Here is an 11,714-nt window from a genome sequence, read left to right on the forward strand (position 1 = left end):
ATGTAGACATTTTGTATGTTGTTCATAGTATTTACTTTCACACATGTATAGTTGTTTTGTACAAAACCACATTTATATTTCCCTCAAATACATACATAACTATTATGCAAATATATATTATGTGCATACACACACATATACACACACATACGCACACACACACACACACACACACACACACACACACACACACGTACACACACATCCATGCTAGTTTAAAGCACCAGAGCATTTCACTGGTTACACTGAATTTAAGTTAATGTACATTAAGTTCATTTAACCTGTCTGATATTAATAGACATCTGCTCAGTTTTGGTTGTTGTTGTTGTTTGTTTGTTTTATTTTTTAACTTACAATATTTTAATACAAAAATATATTTCCCCCCATAACTCCATCCATAAGATCTGGGGTAAGAAGAGCAGCTGTTTAGTTACTGTCAGTGTCACTGTCGCCAGGAGCATCTGCAGGTCGCTGCTGCACCTTCCTGACGCAGCTCACCACTGTGTCGTCTTCACAGGATTTTAGGCAGAAGACCCTTCACCTGCCCCCTGAGAACAGTGGTCCAGAAGAGTCAGGCAGTCCGTAGCTCCCTGGAGCACTGCACTCTTAGCCGCCTCAGTCGTGGGATCCTATCTCTCCCTACACAACTTATCAGTTTCAGGAGAGCCTTCAGTAAGACCACACTCTGCAGGGTAATTCTGGGCCAAGTACACTGCATGCCAAGTTTCAGGGTCTCCAGTATCCTCAACCTAGTTTCATCTTCTGCTTCATCACAAACTTCCAGATAGCCAAGGATACCCTGTTCCAGCCTCTTCGAGTGCCGGACAGTTAGGATCCCCGAGTTCTTCACAAAGGCTGGCAGGTTTCTGGCACACGTCCTCCGGAGGAGAAGGCGATGCTCTGACTCCGTGTGGGCGAGGGTCCGTTGTAGCACCTCAGGACAGTGTGTAGTGGCTCGAGCCCTATCTCCCTTCCAGTGCAGACCTTTCTCTAGGCGCGGGAGCACAGCCGGAATGAGGCGGTGCTCTGGCCTGTACAGGTGATTGAAAAGGGCGTGGTACAGGGTCTGGGCTCTGCTGTACTGCAGCAAGTCAGCAGCTGGCACATTAATCACAATGTGATGGAGGCACTGGGCACCCAGGACTTTATTCTCAGTTTGATAATCTCTATCTTTTCTAGATGCCGGTTGGAGAGTCCATGAGAAAACATGTTTGACAGCAGGATTCTTCTTCCGGGTTTCCTTATTCAAATGCGATGTATGAAGCCCCAAGACCAAAGCAGTTCTCCCTGGATCATCTTCATTTTCTCCACACAGGAATCCTGCCACGGAACTGCACTCAGTAACTCTAAGCCGCACTCAGAGGATCCTGGGCCTGCTAGCAAATCTCTGATTTGTCTACAAATAGAACCAAAGGACAGGGCATCTGAAGTCAGAGAAGCCGACTAAGTCTCAGCATAGACCTTGAGTAATTATGGCAGCCATTCAGAGATCAGTTTCACTGGTTTGTAATTTCTGAAGGCTCCTCACACTGTCTGTTAGTAATATTCACAGCAACGTGGATCTGTGTAAGCTGATGGGAAAATGGGTGGTGTTTTTTGTGAGTGAGTGGGCAGATGACTGCTAGTTAAGACTTTTTGTACAAAAGCAGGCATTATATTTACATTTACATAGCTCAGCTTTTCATCAATTTTAGAACCATGTATATTTACAATTATGAAAACTCTCCCATAATTAAAAAGTCAACAGTAGAAAATGCAAATCTTGAATAGAAAAGCCAGATGTCATCAGGACAACATCTGTGTACCTTTGAGAAGATTGTAAATAAAAACGAGGACCATTCCAAACTGACATTACAGATAAAAGACTCCTTTGGAAATTACAGAAAGTTGCTGGGATGTCACCCTAGAGAATGGACGGTACAGATATCTACAGGCAGAAAAATATCCAAATGTGGCATAAATGTCTCAGGAACTACGAAAGTCAAATTGATCTTCTACTTCAAGTTTGAAGCATCAAACCATTTAGAGACCAAACTTGCTGCAAACTGACCTATGAAAACCCAGACTTATTGATAACAGAGATTCAACACAGCTAATAAACTATGTGCAAATGGAATTCAAGAAAGCAGCCAAGAATAATTCTCTATGGTGAAAATGGCTTCATCCCAGGGATGTAGGAAAGGTTCAACATCTCCAACTCAATAAGATGCCGTTCTCATTCAATATTCTATAGATGATCTAATCTCTAGACAAGAGAACTGAAAAAACATTCAGGGAGTACCAATAAGGAAGTCATAAAGGTGCTCATATCTGTAGAGGATATGATTCTCTAAGTGACATCTAAGAATACATCTAGAAAACTCTTAGGTGTGATCAACAATTCCAACAAAGCTGCAGGACACAAAACTAACAGAGTAGATGCAGAAAATGCAAACTAAAAGTTCCAGAGCTATAAAGAGGGAGCCATTATGGAAGCTGGTTGTAGCAGAAGGCCAGGGCAGGAAGCATGGTATCCGTCAAGAGTAGAGAGGGAGGGAGGGAGGGAGGGAGGGAGGGAGGGAGGGAGGGAGGGAGGAAGGGAGGGAGGGAGGAAGGGAGGGAGGGAGAGGGGAGAAAGGAGGAAAAGGAGGATGCGGATGATGAGGCTAGGACAAGGAGGACAAAGATGACAGTGCTGACCAGGATGACTAGGAAAAGGAACAGAAGGGGGACGACATGTTCTAGAAGAGGGAAGAAGAGTTATAGAGAAGAGGAGAAGAGAAAAATGGAGTGAAAGAGAGAGGGTCAGAGGTCAAGGAAGGAAGTGAGAGAGAGGAGGAAAGGGAAGGGAAAAAAGAAAAAGATAGAAGCCTGGGAGGCTAGTTGGGGGCATCTATGCCTACTGTGCATTCGCTTTTTCTTATTTCCGAATTGCGGTTTTCATACTGACACCTTTTGGGTTGAAAGAAATATCATTCTGCCCACTGAGGGGGTTCCATTCCCACAAACAGGACACACCTCTCTTTCCCATACATATCTCTGTACAAGAATAAAGGCAGGTTCCCAGCAGGACACAGAGCTTTATCACCACACTTGGACTTTCAGCCTCATCGCCTTCCAGAAATCCATAGCGACGGCGGACAGGAAGCAGCGGGCAGTGGGAATGGGTTTTCCCTGGTTTGCAACCTGGTCACTTACTGTCTGTGAGGATGCTGACCCTTCCCATCCCTTTCACCTGGTACCTGGGGTACTCATATATGTCCTCTTCAGGGTTGTTAAAGGAAGTAGGATTGGGGTATACCTCAGAGGCAGAGTGTGTGCTCAGCATACCTGAGGCCCTGGGTTTCATCCCAGCAACATGGGGAAAAGAAGTAGCAGACTACGGTTTCCATTGGCTTATTCAATGAGTACTAAATGTTACTTTGCTCTTCATTGATGCCATGTAAGATAGGCAAATTTACAGCAACTCTTATAAAGCACTTAATTGGGGTTTGCTTATAGTTTCAGAGGTTTAGTCTGTTATTACGGGGAGTGTGCTGGCATGCAGACAGACATGGAGCTGGGGAAGCAGCTGGTAACTCTACATCTGGACCCACAGGCAGCAGGAATGGGGAGTCACAGGGTTGGCATGGGTTTTTGAAACTTCAAAGCCCACCTCTAGTGACACACTTCCTCCAAAAGACCACACATTCTCAAGTAGTGCCAATCCAGGGTGACCAAGTACTCAAATCTATGCGCCTGCCGGGGCCATTCTTCCTCAAACCAGAACAGTCAGCGGCTTGAATGCAAAGGAGAAAGCCAGATAAGATGGCTGATCAAGCATCCTTGATCCCTAGAAAAGTGTTCCTTCTCCCTGGTTGGGTGCTCATTTCTCCGTGTGCCAGGTCAGCCTTGGATCAATGACATTCCGGCACTTTGCACCACAACAGCTCGGATCTTCCATTAAGACTGGATTCAAAGTAAACGCAGCAACAGAGCAAAAGGACCAGGACTCTGTCCCAGAAGATGTTTAAGAACCAGTGATGCAGCCACAGAGACCCAAGGAAGGCTAAGATCCTAGGATCAGAGTGTTAATTCCAAGAGGTAAAACGTGTGTGTGTGTGTGTGTGTGTGTGTGTGTGTGTGTTATATCATAATGTGGGTGCATACTTATAGTTTGCATCATACTGCTGATCCTAACAGTAAAGATCTAATAAAATCTCTTGCTTTCTTTTGTAAAACATTAATATAATTTATTATCTTTGTTTACTTCTGTAACTTTGTTGTGTAGGCTTTTAAAATCAGATAATGATTTCACTTTATTTCTGTGCTTCTGTGGGTCTGTGCACATGGGTTCAGTGCCTGTTGTGGTTAGAAGAGGTGGTCAGATGCCCTAGATCTGGAGTCAAGCAATTGTGCAAGGCCTGCTTCCCCAAAAGAGCAATGGGCGCTGTTACTCACTGCATCTCTCCTGCCCCATTGTGCAGACTCGGGCATCAAATGCAGATAAGGATTTTCAGATGCACGTGGGGAAGAACTTTCCAACAGATCTGTTCACCTAGCTCTGGCTTGGGATGGAATAATGTCTAGGTGCCAGGATGTTGAAATAGAGATTGCACACACACACACACACACAGACACACACACACACACACACACACACACACACACACACACACACACACACACACTGCCTATATCCCCAATGCAGGACCTTTGCAGACCTTGCCATGATGAAACACATCTGCCAGACAGAGGGGTGAGGAGGCTGGGCTGCAGTTATGGGGTGGAGAGGTCCATGCCCCAGAGGGATGCCTGTGGATTCATTTTCTGCACAAGGCTGAGAGCTGCAGTGTCTACTTCCCAGCTCCTTCTCCCCTCACTCCTCCGTGTGCCCCAAGCAGCTGTGCCCTTTACCGTTTGGAGGCGTGCACTGTTGTGGGCATGGGGGCACGTTTGCTCAGCATGCAGCTGTGGGGGGTCAGAGGTCAGAGGACAAACTTGGATCTTGTTTTTCAGGCACCTTTCCAATTTCAGAGACAAGGTCTCTCAATGGCCAGAAACGTTGCCACACGAGCCAGGTTAGACATGGAGCCTGGCTTTTCCGTGAAACTCAGAGATCCAGACTCAGTCTTCAGGCTCCTGAAGTTGAACACTTTACTGACTGAGCCTGCTCCTCAGCCCCCTATTGCCTTCTGAGCTCGAGGAGAAAGTACGGAGGGTCTAAGACCCGTTAGTCCTGATCTGTGACTATCTATCCTGTAATGCAGAGCTCATGAGTGCAATAGCCCGCTGTGTCCAGAAGATGGCAGTCACGGCTCTCCTCCCACCTGCTGCTCTCGCTGTCTGCCTGTCACCTCCTCACCAGAGAGCCTGTATTCTCTACACTGTGACAAGTTAGGATTATGTCCTATGAGGGAATTATGAGACAACACCTCACCACACACCCAGGCTGGCCTGCAACTCAGAAACTGTGACACCAAGACTGGGCCTTAAAAAAAGAAAAAAAAAAAAAAAAAAGTGGGCTCTGGGAATTGAACTCAAGTCCTCGGGAACATATCTCAATATAGTAAACGAGAAAAAAAAAAAAAAAAAAAAAAAAAACCTCAAACCATTTCTGCTAAAATTGGGAACAAGACAAGGTGTCCACTTTGTCCACTCATTCAACATTCTGAGGTCTGAGTGACACCACCAAAGCAAGAGACGGAAATAACAGGGTTACAAAGAAGAAAGGGGAAACCCAGTTGCCCTTATTTGCAGAGGATGCAGCTCAATGCACAAGGACCAAAGACTACTCCAGAAAACTGATAACTATTTTCAGAAAAGCTGCAGGATGAAAAATTGGCATCAAAACTGGCAGGTTCTGATGGTGTAGAGCGTGCAGCCGGAAGTAAGTGCTTAACTGTGGAGAGAAAATCTCCGCGGGAGCAGCAGTCCAGGGCAGTCCCAGGGCTTGCCTAAATGGAACTGAACACTGTCATGTGCAAAAGTAGAATTTCTACAAAAACCATCCCACAAGCTGTCATGGTTAGGCCCTCGCTTAGGTCCATTGGCATATGGTTGGAACTGCTCTAGCACCTAGGTCTTATCATTGTGCACGCAGTGATGCTTGGGGGTGGTAATGTTTGGCAGAGATAAGGGGAACAAGCCCTTCTTTCCATCCTCTCATTCTCCCTGTGTTTTCTTACATACCGGGTCTTATGTAACCTACGCTGAACGCAAGCCTAACATACAGCTAAACTTTGAACTTCCTTTTTAATGCTTTGGCCATTTTTCCATGTATATATCATATTTTGGTCATTTTCACTTCTCCTCTCATCCCCTTTCCACTCCAACCAGCCTCTTCTTTCCTATTCTTGAACTTCCTACATTTGGACACAGCCTGTGCTCAGCAACCACAAGGCATGGAACCTCTCCCCTTCCCTCTGAAGAGGAAGAAAAGCCCCCCACTTTCCCATGTGAGCCTGAACTCTCTTCATATCCTCTGTTAGGTGGCTGTGTGTGTCCGTGGCATTAATGACTCTTCTAACAAAATCAAGGACAGTCCACATCAGTGAACCCTTGAAACCCAAACCCCCAAAATGTTCAGAGTCCATAGGAACATCATAGAATCAGTTTAATGAGATCTGATACTGAACTAAAAAGAAAACAAGATCTTGAAAACATCTCATGTGTGGAGCTGCAGTCCATAGCCCCCACATCTTCCACACATGATGGTGGAGAGAATCAGAACTTCTGAAAGGACTATATACACAATGTTTCCCTGTACAGGTCTACTATATATACAATGTTTCCCTTCACAGGTCTATTATATACAATGTTTCCCTTTACAGGTCTACTATATATAAATTGTTTCCCTTTACAAGTCTACTATGTACAATGTTTCCCTTTACAGGTCTACTATATACAATGTTTCCCTTTACATGTCTACTATATACAATGTTTCCCTTTACAGGTCTACTATATACAATGTTTCCCTTTACATGTCTACTATATACAATGTTTCCCTTTACATGTCTGTGCTATGGTCCCTTGTAGCCATTGGAATCTTATGTCAATTGCTCACCTCTAATACATTACTTTTATTACTTACCTAATATCCTTATGATATAAGAATATAATCTTACATTACTCATTCATACTAAAGAAGTCCCCACGTAGTTTTGCCTAAGCACCCCTAAAAACTGAACAGGCCAACAAGGATTATATCCATAGATTTCCTACCACACAGCAGCTCAGGCCTCAAGTAAGTCATTGACAACTCATCCCTGACTCACTCTATCACTGACACAAGGAGCTAGTGAGACCTGCCTGCCCTCTCTCTCTCCCTCCCTCTTCTCCTCCCCCTCCCTTTCCCTCTCCCCCTCCCCCTCTCTCTGGTTTGTGTCAAAGTGTTGGAAATAACAACACAGCATCATCCTTCGTGAACAACAGATTTGCCTTGGGTCATGAATGAATCTGGCTAAGTAAAGGGATAATAGGCAATTCAGGCTTTCTGTGAGGCAGGCCGTCCCTGTTACAGCATTTTGTCCAGCATTATTCAAGATCCAGTACTCAGGAGGCAGAGGCTGGCGAATCTCTAAGATGGAGGCCAGCCTGGACTACAGAGTGAGTTTCAGCCAGGGTTACACAGAGAAACCTTATCTCAATAAATAAATAAATAAATAAATAAATAAATAAATAAGAAAAATTGTTTGGCTGAGAATCACCTCAGTAGGAGAGTGCATGCCTAGTGTGCATGAGGTCATAGGTTTAATATCTAGCACCTCAAAATTTTAAGGATGCAGTTAAATGGGTTAAGATAATTGAGTGGATACAGTTAAGATAAGGCAGTATTGTTGTTTGTGGTATTTTTTTTAGGCTGCTAAATATGAACTGTGTATAAATGCCTTTGTGAACCACAGAAGTGACCTGCCATCTACATGCATGCTGATGGGAGATCTACCATGAAAAAACATGTTCAAGATTCCCTTTGGTGTGCAGAGTTCATGGCCATTTCTGGGCTCTCTTGCTATGTAAAGAACATCCAATTGGCAGCTCTAAAATTACAAAGGGAGGCAAGGTGAATCGCTTCCCTTCCTAAGTAAAACAAAACAAATCCACACAAATTTCTTTTCTTTTGGGCCTGTACTCTGCCTGGCCTTTGCTGACTTTTCTTTCTCTGACTCTTCAGTTTTTGCCTGATCCTACATGGTATGGAATGCCGGAGGGTCAAGATTCTATCCTGGCAGTTTCCATGCCGAAGTAAGCCAATTGTAACTGCCATGCCGGCTGCAGCCAGGAGCTGAAGTGGGGCAGGCGGTCCTAGCATTTACGAGGCTGCTGTGGAAGAATCCCCGTGCATTTGATGCCTGCTAGAGATACCTGGTGAGTCCCAAACTACACTGGGCTGCAGAGAGAGATTCTGTATCAAAGGGAAAAGAGGGAGAGAAGCATCTTGAATGCTTTTCTAGCAGGACTACTCCAGAAGTAGGATGCCCACATGGAGAATGAAGGCATCAGACAGAGTATGGGCAGAACTCAACCCAGAAGAAGGAAGGCTTGCATTAGGCTGCTTCTGCCTCTCTGCTCTTTGCTTCTGCTGGATGAGGTTCATTTTCAAAGCATCCAGATATGGAGAAGAGCCCTGCTTCTGGGAATTGACAGGGTGTAACATGAGTTTAAGAATGCAAAACAAGAGAGGTGGTTAAGAGGTTAAGAACACTGGCTGCTCTTTCAAAGGTCCTGAGTTCAATTCCCAGCAACCACATGTAGCTCACAACCATCTATAATAGGATCTGATGCCCTCTCTGGCATGCAGGTGTATATGCAAATAGAACCCTCATACATTTTTTAAAAAGATTTATTTATTTCATGTATGTGAGGACACTGTCGCTGTCTTCAGACACACCGGAAGAGGGCATCAGATCCCATTACAGATGGTTGTGAGCCACCATGTGGTTGTTGGAAACTGAACTCAGGACCTCTGGAAGAGCAGTCAGTGCTCTTTACCACTGAGCCATCTCTCCAGCTCCCTCATACTTCTTCTTCTTCTTTTTAAATGCAAAACAAAGACTTTTCTAACAAACATTTCCCACAATAAAGGAAGGGGGATGAAGAGAGTGGAAGAGAAATAAATGCATGCCCAACTTTTCTAGCCCAGCGTAAAGAAAGTAGCTATTATAAAGAAAGCAAAAGATAAGAAGGTTGGACCACATTGTTCCCTGACAGGTGTATCCAACCAACTTCGCCTTTCTCCTGACCCACATTAAAGATATAAAAATATTTCTTTCATCTCATTGTTTGGTCCCTGAAAAGTGCCAGCAGTTCATCAGCCAGACTAATTCACTCTAGAGGTCTTCCTTGATGTATACTAATGTCACCTGTTAGAATGGGGAATCTGATAAACACCTCTATTAATGAGCAATTAAAAAAAACCATTGCAAAGCTCTCCCTAACCTGAGAGCCTAGGAGGGGCAGTCTTGTTTGTCTTGCAGGCTCGCACCAGCATGTCTGACTTGGTTTTTTTTTTTTTTTTTTTAACAAGAGAAATAACACACTAAAGATTTTTCCAATGAGTGTAGGAGCTTACTTCCCTAACTAATTTGTTCTTGGTGATAGGAAAGACCTGTCTTCAGACACAATGGAACTTGGAACCACAAGCCCACCCCTATGTTGCTATAAGTTTTGCTCTTGGAGATTGGAGCCACTGAATTGAGGTGTGTTTTATGGCTGGACATAAGTATCAGGTATAAAATGCACGTGCAACAGGAAAAATACTCAATGATCACGGTTGAAATGTCTGTGTTCCTTGGGAATGCTGAGCTCTCTGTATTCTCCATCATTGGTGCAGTTTGAACGAAGGAGTAGAGTTCAGAGGTCTTCGTGTTCACATTTAAGACTAAATAAACAACCTCATTTTTTGAGCTTGAATTCATTTTTAATTTTAATTTTATTTTATACAACGTGTAGACGGTTCCCTGTTCTCTGCATTTAGAAGTATACACAGTACAACTCTGTTAATTCTGTAAGTAATTTTTATAATTATGATGTAACTCTATCCTTCCTGAAAACATTCAAAATAAACCCTTTATGTGCAAAAAAAAAAAAAAAAAAAAAGCATGTGCAATACTTGTGCCTCTTTTGAACCAGTAAACAGACCCCCCTCCACCAAGGAGTGATGTGCATCTACCTTTTCATCTTTCTCAGTCCCAGTGACCTAGCTCACAGCAAAGAGACCAATGCTGTGACAAGGTCTTTAGAAAGTACCACATAAACACGCTCCTCCTCAAACTCGCAAGCTTGCGCATGCAGTGGGGGGGGAGCCCAGTCTGGTGGGTTTCCATCTCTGCACCTCACACCTGCAGCCTATAAGAGCAGGACCTGAGATCTCCTTCCCCAATGTCTCTCAAGCACTCCTACCTACTTAGTACTATAGGCACCTGCTAAATTCATGAGTGCACCCCATCTCAATGCCTCCTGCTCCTGGCTCCGACTGCCTCATAGAGAAGAGTTGGTCCCAAGAACAAAATGATCAGCCTGTCATTTCCACTTCCACAGTTGATTAGTCCATCCCTGTCACATTGGGACACCTTTGGGGCGTCCATGAGATGGACACCTTTTATCTCAATGCACACCCAAGAATGTGTGTTGAGTTTGGGACCACAAGTCATGGTAGGCATTGGGGGTAATGTCAGAAAATCTCCCTTCTTTTGAGAAATCATATTTTAGGAGAATCCGACATAGTGAGGACTAGGAAGCGAGTTAAGGAAGAACAACATGGGCTAGTGAGAAGGGTCAGAGGGTAGAGGCACATGCTGCCAGGGCCGATAACCTGAGTGCAGTCCCCAGAAGCCAAATGGTAATAAAGAATCCGTCCCACAAGTTGTCCTCTGACAATCACCGTGCCGTGGCACGCTCTCCACTCCCGTGTCCACACAGCCCCACCTCACCAACACACACACATAACAAAAGTTAATGTAAGTTTAAAAAAAAAAAAAAAAAAAAAAAAAAAACAGGACCGACTGGCAGAGGGTGGCTGCTTAGATAGGCAGTCAGTGATGCTTTGTTTGGACCGGTGATGCCAGCTCAGCTGTGAGCGACAAGCCAGATAGCTTTCCCTCGTGAAATATTCAACTGCAGTTATTCAGACGGCGGCGGAGCCATTGGCAGGAAACTCCTGCTTCGGAATGGGACCCTTGGAGGCTCTCAGAGACTGACCCACCAACCAAAGAGCATAAGCAGGCTGAACTTAGCCGCCCCCCCCCCCGCCCCGCACATATGTAACAGATGGGCAGCTTGGTCTTCATGTGGGTCCCCAACAACTGGCGTGGGGGGCTGTCTCTAAAATTGTTCTCTGTCTGCGGATCCCGTTCCCATAACTGGGATTCGTTCTCTGGCCTCAGTGGGAGAGGATGCACCTACCCCTGCTGAGACTCGATGGGCCACGGTCGGGATGGGGGTGGGGATGTCCATTGGGGAGAAGGGAACAGACTATGCGGGGAGAGGGGGGAACCGGGAAGAGGAGGGAGTGCAACAATAGAGATGTAAAGTGAATTTAAAAAATAAATTAAGGGGGGGGCGTACTGGTTCGTGCTGCAGCTCCCTTTCCCTTGGTTTCCTTCTCTTCCTGGTTCGATTTTCTTTACCAAAAGGATTGCTGCAGCGCTCGCTCTCATTGGTGGAAGATCCCAGCCCCACCCACCCGTTCTCCGCACAGGGTCCTAAATCCTTGGAGCGTAACTGAAGGCGTGGCGAGAGTGGGCGTGTCATCGGAG

The 11,714-nt window shown here is 45.1% G+C and overlaps 1 pseudogene across 1 annotated transcript; it reads right to left on the minus strand.

Moving 5' to 3' along the window:
- Positions 1–426: 426 nt before the first annotated feature.
- LOC308432357 (TELO2-interacting protein 2-like) lies at positions 427–11,709 on the minus strand (annotated as a pseudogene). Its single transcript has 2 exons — positions 11,642–11,709; positions 427–1,346 (listed from the first exon to the last, which is right to left on the minus strand). The product of its transcript is annotated as a TELO2-interacting protein 2-like (transcript).
- Between the last annotated feature and the right edge of the window lie 5 nt (positions 11,710–11,714).

The sequence above is a fragment of the Micromys minutus genome, assembly GCF_963924665.1.
Source record: "Micromys minutus genome assembly, chromosome: 18".
Lineage (NCBI taxonomy): Eukaryota > Metazoa > Chordata > Mammalia > Rodentia > Muridae > Micromys > Micromys minutus.